This window comes from Phalacrocorax aristotelis, chromosome 2 (assembly GCF_949628215.1).
Source record: "Phalacrocorax aristotelis chromosome 2, bGulAri2.1, whole genome shotgun sequence".
Lineage (NCBI taxonomy): Eukaryota > Metazoa > Chordata > Aves > Suliformes > Phalacrocoracidae > Phalacrocorax > Phalacrocorax aristotelis.
The window spans coordinates 37,010,641-37,020,432 of record NC_134277.1 but is presented as its reverse complement, the minus strand read 5'-3'; the positions used below and the strand labels follow the sequence as shown (position 1 = coordinate 37,020,432).

Here is a 9,792-nt window from a genome sequence, read left to right as displayed (position 1 = left end):
AAAGCAACTGCCTTTCTAGAAATCCCCATAGAGTATGCATCTGTAGGTAGCGGTATTTTACACTTTGAAGCCGCCTATGAGTCATGCCCTAAACTGGAGTTGTAACTGAAAGAAGACATCGCTGCTCCAGTCCTGCCTGCCTCCCCAGCCACGACTGCCAAACCGAAGTCTCCAACTAACAATGCAAATGACAGAAGAATAAATACCTTTGCTTTTTTACTGAACATGAGGGCCCCCGTGGCATCTCAAAATGTACGTTATTCAGCACAAAGCATTGTGACATTCACAAACATAATAGCGAATCCTCTGCCCGTTGTATAGATCTGTATTCACTGCTGCACTGAGTTTTTGGTAGATGAGAAATAGCCTCTGACAAAACCAGAAGATAAAATGAAGATAAAGCCATATCAAGCCTCTCCTCTCACAAGAGCTGTGAAACAATAGTTAGCTTACACTAATCTTGACTCTGAGCCTGAGAATGCAGTGGTTTCGCATGTCATCTCAGAAGCACTTTTGCTAAATTTTAAAGCATGATGCAACGGTTTAAGAAGCGGATAATGTATCACGGAGAACACTCTGGCTGAAATCCCAGGTCCATTAAAATCAATGGGAGTTTTTACTCTGGCTTTGTGTCATATATTCGCTATTTCTCCTCCCTCATTCTTTTCACTTACACTCATTTTACGATACTCATCGATATGAGTTGCTACATCAGAGTTCATTAAAGCACTGCATGTTTCATTACATAACCAGAACCCAGATTTGCACCAAACAACGGGAAATGATTTTTTATTTGCAGAAAAAAAAGTTATTAATTTTTCCTCACAAGTGTTGTTTGATAGACATATGATGGGTAAGGGGAAGAGGGGGTTTATTAAGCCCTAAAAAATGGATTGCACGCCTGAGGCATGCTTTTTTGTGTATGCCGCCTGCAATGTGTGTCATTCTGTTGGATATGATTTTAAAGCAACTGCATGCCCTGCTGTAAGTTAAACACTAGAACATAAACACCTACATTAAACCTGAAACAGACAATAAAATAAGAAAACACATTTCAATTTTCTGACTGACCTCAATCTCGGAATGAGGACCCCTGCATGTTACATTAGCAGGCTGGGCTCCATTACGCTGCCGCACGCTCTGCTCAATCTACTGAAATATTGATTTTATTTTTTTTTTACAGAACATACACACTGTAAAATCAATATTCCTGTACACACAGCCAAGTGGCAACAGCATAGCTGAGGCCAACTCCCTGGCCTAGCAGAGCGGGTGTGTGCTGAGGGAGCAGGGACGGGAAGATGGGAAACAACACTACGCATGGAAAACCGCAGCAAAACGGAATAGGGCTAAGGACGGAACGGCATGGTGAAGGTGCACGCAGGGAGGAAGGAACGTGCTTTATAAACGCAACAGAAAGGCTCAGGAAAGACTTGCCATTTCTGGTTCTGCAGACAAAAGAGCTAAAAGGAGACAAAATTTAAGTATTTAAAGGTAAGAGATTCTTCTGAGGTCCTCTCTCCCCAAACATTATGCTTTAAAATCAGATGGTTTGAATAGAAAAAAGTAAATTATATAAACTAAAAAAAGATAAAATATTTCAAAGCATTTTTCAGTTTATTTCCCTTTCAGCTACCAAAATGACAGCCATAGATTTGGATTAACAGGCATGGCCACGATCCTGCGACAACAAGGCCTGCGCGAGGAGCGCTGGAGTTCACCTGCACGGATGCCACTGCAGGCCAGGGCCTGCACGCCTCCCGCCTCCCCCGCGAGCACCTTGGGGCACGCGTAGCTTGTACAGACGAGCGGCTCCTCCGGGACTGCCCGAGTGCCTGAAGGACAGAAACGTTTTTACAGCTGAGGCCTACGCAACTATGGACTTGCTGCTGGATAAAGTTCTTCAAACCATTCAGTGCGTTGGCAGTTTTGTCCAAGCCTAGCGAATAACATGATCAATAAGATGGGTTTAACTTGAATCAGTTTAATTCAACATGAGATAAAAGCAAGAGTAGGAATTATCATTTTTAATATAGAACTAGCAGTGTGGACACCTCCTCAAAAGGAGACTAGAAAACACTCTTCAGACAGCAGATCCCCCTCAGCTTTTCTTTCAGGGCGAGGAAACACACTTTGAAGTAAAAGCTGTTACACTCTTCAAAACCCTTCAAATTCGAAGCGGGAGTTCGGAAACATCTGGGATTTCCTCCGGCTCCCACCCTTCGCTCTCAAGGCTGCCGTCCCCGGGGCAAAGCAGGCCACCTGTGGGGGTTTCAGAAGCCAAGCAGCGCGGCTGTCAGGTCCCACTCCCCCGCCGCGCCGTGAGCGCTCAGGAGCGGCACCTCCGCCGCGAAGTTACATCGAGTTTCTGCACGGCTGCGGCTCGGGGCGGCGGCCGGGAGCCTCCGTCAGAGCTGTCGCCGGGGGTGCCCGCCGCAGCGGGGCTGAGCACCTCCGGGAGGGGGCAGGACCCGGCCTACGCGCGTCCGCCGCCGGCGGCGCGGGAACGCAGCGTCGCCCTCCCTGGCCGAGGCTGCGGGGCGGTAACACCGAGAAGGCGCGCGCGGCGAGGCTCACCGAGAACCGGCGCCGCGGGTACCCGCCCACCCCGGCCCTCCCGCCCCTCAGCGGGCGGCAGCTGCCAGAGACCGAGGCGGACCGGGAGGGGGGGGGAGGCGGGGAAGAACCGCTGGGTCGCCGCCGCCCCTGCCCCCCTCCCCCCTTCCCCCGCCACCAACGGCCGCAACGGCCACCGGGCCCCGGCGGCGCGGAGCGGCCCGGCCCCGCCCCGCGGGTGGGCGGGTGGGCGGGGCCAGGCGGCGCGGGGCGGGGCCGCCTGCGAGAGGGGGCTTGGCGCCGAGCGGCGACAGCAGCCGTGACCTCCGACCCCGCCCGCCGCCGGCCAATAAGAACGCGGCTCGTCCCCGAACCCAAAATTTCCACGTCGGCAAAAGTCAAGATGGAGCGGTGCGCGGCGCGGCGCGCGCCACCGGCCGCCGCCCGGCGGGACCCGGACAGACGGGACGAGGCCGCCGCCGCCGCGGGGGGCGCCGGGGGGCTGCGGGCGGAGCGGTGCGGAGCGGACCGGACCTGTTGCGCTCGGTGGCAGGGGCCGAAGGGAAGAGCTGGCGGGGCGCCGCTCGGGTCCCTTCCGCGAGGGGCGGAGGGTTTTGGGGGGGGGGGGAGCACCGGGCGCTGCCAGGCGGGATCGTGGGTGCTTCAGGGCCGCGGCGGCGGGGCTGTCAGCGGGAGCCGGCGGCCGCCGCTGGTTTCCATCGGCAGCGCTCCGGCCAGCCGCTCGGCCGCGGCTTGCGCAGGGCGGCCCCTTAGCGCCGGGGGGGCAGGGTGTGTGTTTTGGAGGTTTTTATTTAAAAAAAAAAAAAACCTTTTCATTTGTTTTCGCCACCTCCCCGGCCAGCGGGTCTTCCGCCGAGCCGAGGAGGAGGAGGAGGAGGGGGGCTCCCTTCCCCACCTCTAACCGTGTGCGCCTTTCCCTTCCCAGGCAGGGAAACTTGTGCTGGCAGGCGGTCCCGGTGCCGGTACCGGAGGAGGATTGGAGCCTCCGGAGGCAAAGTTCTGTGACACTCCGACTCTGGGTACGATAGCAGTCAGTGCACTACAGAACTTTGTCTCCGGCGGCGGCGGCCCCGGGAGCCTCAGGTGGACACGTCACTGCCCCGAGCACCCAAACCCGCGCTGCAGCCTTGGAATAAAGTCTTTGCTGTCGTGGCCTCCCGCTCTGAACTTTTGTTGGGTGTTTTTTACTTTTTTTTTTTGTTTTCCAGGGTTAAAAAAAAATAGTGCAACATCTGGGTATCCGAGGGTTATTTCGGTGCAGTCAGTCAGGCAGGCCTGGCTGTCGGCATAAATGTGAAACTAACTGGTGCTCGGTGCAGCTGAATCAGTGGTGGGTATGTGAATGTGCTCGACACTGCTCCTAACTGTGCTTTGTTCTAATTGTGTAGCAGAACAGTAGCTTAACTAGGGACTGGGGTTGGCTGAAAGACTTTGTGCTCTTAGCAAAGACCTAAGTGTGCTAATTCAGTGTTTAGGCCCTGCCTTGTGGTGCTGAGTGGTTTTCCTCTTTAGGAGCCCCAAACCCTCAACTTCTCTTGAGTGACAGCTACAACTTAAACTCAAGCCTCTGCATCTTCAAAAATCACAAGGTCCCTTGTGAGTACTGCAAGGCTTTATCCTTACTGATGCCGGGGTGGGGGGAGGCTTTGGAAGGGTAGGTGACACCTGTATTTGTTAGTGCAGTTGCAAGGTTTTATAACCTTGTTTGACACCTGCGCTGTACTTGACATGGACAATGGCTTTAAGGGCTGAGAAAGGAAGCGCCAAACTTTACTACTTTTTTCAGTTCAAGTTGGAATCTGGCAACAGTACAATAGCTGGCCCAGCTCTCTAAAGAAATTTTGCAGAGTTTCTTCTTGATCTGTAAACTAAGCTGTGGAGTTCTTGTGAGGTGGATGCGATCAGCTGATCAGCTTTCATCATAATGAGAGTAATAGGAAAAACAGGAATTGCTAGAGGTCAGGTGGAGTAAGGTATGGTGATTTATTTAAAATTAAAAATCAGTATGTGCTGTAGAGTTTGTTAGCAAGTAAGTCACAGCAGCTGCATTATATGGCAGATAAGCTGCTTTTATATGTACACACATAAAATATGTGCTAGAGGTCTCATATTCTGTTAGCTTTTTGTGGCTAATGATCCCCTTTGGGCTCACTAGAAACCTAAATCAGTTTTCCCTTTCTGCCAGTCTGAATGTGGAAGGTACAGCAAGATTATACAGTTCATGGGATTGGGCTGGAAACTGAAATGCTATTCTAAGTACATGATTTTTAGCTCAAACAGTTTAATCAAAGGGTAGGTAAAGTGAGGAGCACTTACTGTATGGCAGCCCATGTGACCAGCTAAGGCTATATTTGGATGCTGGAGGTTTAAGGAATCCTTTTCGCTAACCATTTTTGGCCAATTGCCTGCTGCTTTATGTTGTGCAGTGTGACGTCTGCTAAAAAGGACTTGGAAGTCTGGTGTCTGCAACTGTTTAATCAGTGCAGTTACAGGGAAACACCTTGTACTGTCAGGGCTAAAGTCCCACTGTATTGTGTTTAGGGGTGGTTCCTGCCTAGCAGGATATGTAATGCAAATAGCAGTTTCCAATTTTTGTACTAAATGGCCTTTTTTGAGGGGGGCGGTAGATCTTACGAAGGCTTCTTAGATACTCAGATTTAGTGGTTAAAACTCTATATTCTTACAGTTCTGGAAACCCACAGACTGGAGTGTATGCTTACTCTTCCAGGGTAAGCGTAACATGTTTGGATCTTAGCTTATTTCAGTATAAATTCAGCCCAGTATAGGGGGGTGGGATCCTGAAGTCTCTTGCACTGGACTGGATGTGATGGCAGATCGCAAACCTGAGTCCAGCTGCATTGGGAATGAAGAGTTCATCTGCTTTCTCTTAGCATGTTTCAGCTGGAGCCAATTTTCTTGCCTGCTGTAGTTCCCCAGTGGTCAAGCTGACCAGCTATGAAGGCAAGGTGAGTAATGCTTGGCCTGCTGGTATCCCTCATTTGTCCTTGCCACATGTCTGCAGCATGTTGTACCTCCTGTCCTACAAGTAATACTTGAATAGTGACCTTTTGGTGGCACTTCTGCTTTGATACAGGAAATCATGTGGCTTTCAGGTGGGACTAGAAAAGAGCTCAACACTTCCGATTTTGTGCTTTATACTTGCACTGAAATGTATGTGATCTGATAGTCCCCTGGCATTTGAACTTCCCCGCTTACATTGCAGTGTAAGACTCTTGAAAGCAAGCTTGATGGGTGTAGTGCTTGGGGCCTTGAATGGGAGATGAAGAGTTTTGACTAACCTTTTAAGAGTCATGGTTGATTAAGATGATGCAGGAATTGGAAACAGGAAGAGAACTGGTGATGCTATTTGAAATAAAATCTGAATGCCAAACTGTGTAAGTGCATTGGTACAGCTTATTTGCCAATGACTTCTTGGCATCTTCTGCTTCTCTGTTAGGCAGTGCCTTGCTGGAGATGTACTCTAAACTGCTGCGTTATTTTTCTGGTGCTCCTTGATACTTTAGAGTGTCTGTTCCAATTACGGTCCTTTCCTCATTGGAAGAGTGGCAAATGAGCATGCTGAGTAAATTACATGAATTTCCAAAATAATATATGTAGACCTGTTATTTGAGGGGGCAGAGGCAAAGGAAATGATACCCACCTATTTATTGTTCTGCAAGCTGGAGAACAGGAAAGGAGTTTGCTGTCAAGTACTCTGAAGGTTGACGGTGAATGTATCTGAGCGTGGCCTAGGCTCCCTGTGTGTATTGATTCAGCTGTATGTACCCGCTTGAACTCTACATATGTGCTGAAGTTTGAATTCAGAATTTTAAAAGAGACCTCTTGGAAGCATAAAAACTTGTCTAGTGCATTTTTGTCTCTTCCACGTCAGGATCTCCTTAAAATACTAAGATAGAGTTACGTCTTACGCTGCTGGGAGTGTCAATGAAGCAGGGTCCATGTTAAATGGCAAACACTTAAGCTTGCTTTGTGATGGGAAATTAATTAAGAGCACAGGGAATATAGAGTAAAGGCAAGCTGCACAGCCTGTAGCTGCTTAGTCTCAGCACATTCCTCAACTCTGTCAGGTCCAGCGGCATCCTTTCTTTAGCTTCTAGAGATCTGATTTCGAGCTAGTGCAGTTTTAAGCAAAAAATTTAACACTTGTCCCTGTAATCTAAAAATGCTGTCAAAAGATGAAAAGGATAAGTTTTTCATGTGTGTTTTCATAAACTAACTTGTACAGTTTTACTAGAAATAGAAGTAGGCTTGCTGACTTCTAGCAACTGTATGATAAACAATTTATAAATAGACCATAGAGTCCAATGAAATACAAATAAAGTATTGGAAGTCATGAACAGACTCCAGAAAACGCTGGGATATTTATATTTATCTGCTGCCTGGGCAGCTACACTCAAGAAACTTCTGAGAATCCACGTAAGACTGAAGTGCCCTGAAAGCCCACCCGGAGCAGCAGATTCTGGAGTCTCCATTGTTTGGCTTTTGGTGGTAGCAGTGGTCTTTCCCCTAAACCTTGGGATAGCAGGGTAGAAATCTTTGGCAGGATACCTAAGTTATCAACACAAGGCTGCGTGTACCTCTGTCTGCGGAATGGGAAGTAGACTTGCAGCAGTTGAGGTTGGTCAATGGCACTGCGCGGTGAAGGATTTTCCTTGTAGTTGGAGCTGGAGGAGGCGAACCTGCTTCTGGGAGAAACAGGGCATTGAGGCAAGAGTGAGTGGAAACTGGAACTGCTAGGCAATCCCAAGATTATTTTCTATTTTATTCTGGGAGGGAAGTGGAAGTTACGAAAAAACTTGGCAAAGGCCATTGAAATAAGGCTATTTTCTTTGTGTAACAGACAGGCTAAGGATTTAACTTTGTGTCTACAGTTGTCTTCTGTACTCTAGAAATAACCTTTCCTATGACCAGGTTTTATTTTTTGGAATACCAGTGCTAATGTAGTTTGAAATAGCTTGGTGCAGTTAAACCTATGTTTAAGGTATTAGAGGTGTTGTACTGAAACCTCATCCTAATTAACTGTTGAACAAGGGTGCTGCAACTTTGCTTTGTATAGCCAACACAAAAGTAATTACTTGCTGAATTATATATAAATGTTCTGAAATGTGCATACGAAGTCCTGAGCTCAGTAGAAAAAAACCCAGCATTAGACTATTGATGAATGATTGCTGCTTTGTTTTGAGTTCCGCTGGGCTGCGAGGCAGTACCGCCTTTTTGTCAAATGGCAGTTTTTACCCTGTCTGATGGTTCTTACGTCTTAAGTGTTGGAAACTACATTCTTGCACCAACGCTTGGTCTCTTGCAGAGCTCCTGTGAATGTTCTTCAGCTGTTGTAAAATGATGCATTGCTGCTTTTAATAAAAGTCTCAATCCTGAATGTTGATCCACTTGTGCAGTAAAATCCTTTTTCTGTTTTGTAGTAACTCGCAGGAGCAGTAGTTGTGGGAACATCATTAACAGTATAAGAGACTCAAGTTAATGAGCAGCAGCATATTTAAGCTGTGGAGTAGACTTATTTAGGCAAGCCAGAGCTGTTTAATACTCTGTATTTTGGCAGCTGGGTGACTTCAGAGATGTCTAAATTCATATATAGGCAATAAGCTCAGTCACAGTGAATGCCATTGTTTTTTGCTGTACTGAGTCCCAGCTCCCATTAGCATGTCCCAAAATTGTGACTGACTAACAGTTCCCTCAGGTGCTGCTTCCAGAAGAGGCAGAGAAAGGATGGTCTTAGTTTGGGGAGATTGTACATAGATACAGCAGTCAGCTTCCATCCTTTAGTTTCTTCTTTCACCAACTGAAACGCAGGAGGCTCGCTCTGAACATCAGGAAACATACTCTGAGAATGACAGAGTGCTAGCTCAGGTTGCCCAGGGAGGTTGTGGAGCCTCCATCCTTGGAAATATTAAAAAAACATCTGGATGGGCAACTGGCTCCAGGTGGGCCTGCTTGAGCAGGGCGGTTGGGCTGGATTACCTCTGCAGATCCCTTCCAACCTCAGTGATTGTATGTGATTTCTTTTCTAGCTTTATACCAAAAAAGAATTTTACCTTTCCTGCAGTATTCTCCCCATCTCACAGTTTGTTCCATTGCTGTTTATTGTCACATGACTAATCCTTTAATTTATAAAGCAGAGGGGGGAAGGGTTACAGAAGATCAATATTACTCTGAATAAATGCCATGTAAAGCACATAGTGATCAGCTTTGACTTGTGTGTTAATTAGCTTGAGCTGAGGCTTGAGTGTGTAAAACAAAAGTTGAATCCCATCAGAAGTACATTCTTGCTTTAACCTTCCTAAGTACTGAAGTACAGGATTAAATGTGTGTTTAATGCAGAGGAATTCTCACTTCCCTGGGTAACTGGTAATCTCTTACAAACAGTGGGTTTTACTCTTCAGTCATGGCTGGGCCCAAGGGAGGAAGCAACTGAAGCTCAGAGGTTTCTTTTGCGTAAGGCTTTCCCAGTGCAGTGATGTTAATAGACTGACAAAATATTGCTAGTGCGATTGCAGCTCTTAACCAAACCACGCCAGTGCTAGTGAGACTTGCTCCTTGCCCTTTTACCTTTTCCCCAGGGGAAATTAGCAGTGCTGAGGTGGGGAGAGTCGTGTCAGGGCATGGGAAATCACGCTTCCCAAGAGGAGGGAAGGACCTGGCAGTGTGAGTGTTGATGAGGTGAGGATTTGCTACAGTTGAAGGGGATAGGGGCTGTTGGTGTGTTTTCCCTTACCAAGTAGTGTCAGGTAGGCATGAAGGCTTCAAATAATGATAAGGAATATCTGCTTGGCTGCATTGATTCTTTTTCAAGGTCACTTGTGTTTAGTCTTCAGGAACTAGCATTGCTATATCCCCTGTTATAACCATTAAGACAAGAAGCTGATAGTGTAGACCAAGCTTTGGAGAAAAGGTGCATTTCACACTAGTTGTTAAAGGTAAACTGTTCTAGTCCTTGCCTTTAAGAGGATATATGCTGGAGAATATTTGCTTTGCTGCTGCCTAATGTACTGTGCTCTCCTGCAGGTATGGCTTGAGGGACTGGGAGAAAGAAGGAGATGGGGAGAGGAAAAGGCAGAGGGTAGTGGGTGGAAGAGGCTATGCAAGGTGCCAGAGGAGCAAGAGTTAGATTCTGCTGTGAACTTTGATGTCCATGTGATTGCGATTTGGTAAGCGCTTCCCAAGATGTTAAACTTAAAC

At 47.6% G+C, this 9,792-nt stretch overlaps 1 long non-coding RNA gene across 1 annotated transcript; it reads left to right on the top strand.

Annotated features, from left to right (window-relative positions):
- The first annotated feature begins 2,876 nt into the window (after positions 1–2,876).
- On the top strand, positions 2,877–8,788 carry LOC142052658 (uncharacterized). The gene is made up of 2 exons (XR_012658929.1): positions 2,877–3,072; positions 3,503–8,788. It is a non-coding gene; the product is annotated as an uncharacterized LOC142052658 (long non-coding RNA).
- The last annotated feature ends 1,004 nt before the right edge of the window (positions 8,789–9,792 follow it).